Source organism: Coffea arabica, chromosome 5c, assembly GCF_036785885.1.
Source record: "Coffea arabica cultivar ET-39 chromosome 5c, Coffea Arabica ET-39 HiFi, whole genome shotgun sequence".
Taxonomy (NCBI): Eukaryota; Viridiplantae; Streptophyta; class Magnoliopsida; order Gentianales; family Rubiaceae; genus Coffea; species Coffea arabica.
Genome location: NC_092319.1, coordinates 19,651,456 through 19,654,868, shown reverse-complemented (window position 1 = coordinate 19,654,868; position 3,413 = coordinate 19,651,456).

The following is a 3,413-nucleotide window of genomic DNA, read 5'->3' as shown; positions in this document are numbered from 1 at the left end:
TTGCACCGGACGTCAGATAGAATTGAATAAAATTTTCTCAAATTCACTGCCTGCTGTCGGACGCAAAAAACAGGAGCACCGGATATCCGATACTCCAACGGTTAGTTGACTAAATGGATGCAAGGTGAAAGGGGGAGTTATTCTGTGTTTATAAAATTTTTTGATGCATTGAGTGAGAGGGAGTTTATACTCATATGCAAAAATTTTTTTTTCTTCCATCCATTGTTTTGTCAAAATCAAAAAGGGGGAAAATGTTGACCTTGGTCCCTAGTTTTTTGTGTTTAAAAAATAATGGATAATTATAATATCTCTTCAAGAAATATTTTCAGTTGTGAAACAAATCAGATTCAAAGATCAAGTGCAATTGAAAGAGACAAAGGCTGCTGAAAGCTATCGGGTGTTTGGATCGGACGTCCGATAATCGTTGTACAATTTCGGATGCATGAAGAACTCCACCACCGGAAGTCCGAAGGAAATAAGACATTTCCCCTGGATCACTGACCTCAATAGGACGCAAGTATCGGACGTCCGATAGGATTCTTCAAAATGGACGAAACCATCGGACGCTGAATAGGTCTTCACCGGACGTCCGATAGAGAAAAATGATTGCTAAAATATTTTTGTTTGCTGTCGGACGCACAAAAAGCTTGCACCGGACGTCTGATAGAATTGAAAAAAATTTCTCAAACTCACTGCCTGCTGTCGGATGCAAAAAACAGGAGTACCGGACGTCCGATACTCCAACGGCTAGTTGACTAAATGGGTGCTATGTGAAAGGGGGAGTTGTTTTGTGTTTGTAAAATTTTTAGACGCATTGAGTGAATGGGAGTTTGTACTCATATGCAAAATTTGTTTTCTTCCATCCATTGCTTTGTCATCATCAAAAAAGGGGAGAATGTTGACCTTGGTCCCTAACTTTTCATGTTAACAAAACAATGGATAATTCTAATATCTCTTCAAGAAATATTTTCAGTTGTGAAACAAATCAGATACAAAAATCAAGTGCAACTGAAAAAGATAAAAGCTGCTGAAAGCGGTCGGACGCTTAGATCGGACGTCCGATAATCATTGCACAACTTCAGACGCATGAAAATCTCAACCACCAAACGTCTGAAGGAAATAAGATATTTTCCCAGGATCACTGACCTCGGTCGGACGCAAGCATCGAAAGTCCGATAGGATTCTTCAAAATGAACGACACCATCGGACGCTGAATATGTCTTCACCGGACGTCCGATAGAGAAAAGATGATTGCTAAAATCTCTTTGTTTGCTGTCGGACGCACAAAAAGCTTGCACCGGACGTCCGATAGAATTGAAAAAAATTTCTCAAACTCACTGCCTGCTGTCGGATGCAAAAAACAGGAGTACCGGACGTCCGATACTCCAACGGCTAGTTGACTAAATGGATGCTATGTGAAAGGGGGAGGTGTTTTGTGTTTGTAAAATTTTTTGATGCATTGAGTGAATGGGAGTTTGTACTCATATGCAAAATTTTTTTTCTTCCATCCATTGTTTTGTCATCATCAAAAAAGGGGAGAATGTTGACCTTGGTCCGTAACTTTTCATGTTTACAAAACAATGGATAATTCTAATATCTCGTCAAGAAATATTTTCAGTTGTGAAACAAATCAGATACAAAAATCAAGTGCAATTGAAAAAGACAAAAGCTGCTGAAAGCTGTCGGACGCTTAGATCGGACGTCCGATAATCATTGCACAACTTCGGACGCATGAAAATCTCAACCACCAAACGTCTGAAGGAAATAAGATATTTCCCCTGGATCACTGACCTCGGTCGGACGCAAGCATCGAAAGTCCGATAGGATTCTTCAAAATGAACGACACCATCGGACGCTGAATATGTCTTCACCGGACGTCCGATTGAAACAAGATGATTTCTCAAATCTCTTTCTTTGCTGTCGGACGCACAAAAAGTTGCACCGGACGTCAGATAGAATTGATGAAAATTTTCTCAAATTCACTGCCTGCTGTCGGACGCAAAAAACAGGAGTACCGGATGTCCGATACTCCAACGGCTAGTTGACTAAATGGATGCTAGGTGAAAGGGGGAGTTGTTCTGTGTTTATTAAAATTTTTGATGCATTGAGTGAGAGGGAGTTTATACTCATATGCAAAAAAAATTTTTCTTCCATCCCTTGTTTTGTCAAAATCAAAAAGGGGGAAAATGTTGACCTTGGTCCCTAGTTTTTTGTGTTTAAAAAATAATGGATAATTATAATATCTTTTGAAGAAATATTTTCAGTTGTGAAGCAAATCAGATTCAAAGATCAAGTGAAATTGAAAGAGACAAAGGCTGCTGAAAACTATCGGGTGTATGGATCGGACGTCCGATAATCATTGTACAATTTCGGATGCATGAAGAACTCCACCACCGGACGTCCGAAGGAAATAAGATATTTCCCCGGAACATTGACCTCGATCGGACGCAAGCATCGAAAGTCCGATAGGATTCTTCAAAATGAACGACACCATCGGACGCTGAATATGTCTTCACCGGACGTCCGATTGAAACAAGATGATTTCTCAAATCTCTTTGTTTGCTGTCGGACGCACAAAAAGCTTGCACCGGACGTCAGATAAAATTGAAGAAAATTTTCTCAAATTCACTGCCTGCTGTCGGACACAAAAAATAGGAGTACCGGATGTCCGATACTGCAACGGCTAGTTGACTAAATGGATGCTAGGTGAAAGGGGGAGTTGTTCTGTGTTTATTAAAATTTTTGATGCATTGAGTGAGAGGGAGTTTATACTCATATGCAAAAAAATTTTTTCTTCCATCCCTTGTTTTGTCAAAATCAAAAAGGGGGAAAATGTTGACCTTGGTCCCTGGTTTTTTGTGTTTAAAAAATAATGGATAATTATAATATCTGTTCAAGAAATATTTTCAGTTGTGAAACAAATCAGATTCAAAGATCAAGTGCAATTGAAAGAGACAAAGGCTGCTGAAAGCTATCGGGTGTTTGGATCGGACGTCCGATAATCATTGTACAATTTCGGATACATGAAGAACTCCACCACCGAAAGTCCGAAGGAATTAAGACATATCCCCTGGATCACTGACTTCAATAGGACGCAAGTATCGGACGTCCGATAGGATTCTTCAAAATGGACGAAACCATCGGACGCTGAATATGTCTTCACCGGACGTCCGATAGAAAAAAAATGATTTCTCAAACCTCTTTGTTTGCTGTCGGACGCACAAAAAACTTGCACCGGACGTCCGATAGAATTGAAAAAAATTTCTCAAACTCACTGCCTGCTGTCGGATGCAAAAAACAGGAGTACCGGACGTCCGATACTCCAACGGCTAGTTGACTAAATGGATGCTATGTGAAAGGGGAGGTGTTTTGTGTTTGTAAAATTTTTTGATGCATTGAGTGAGGGGGAGTTT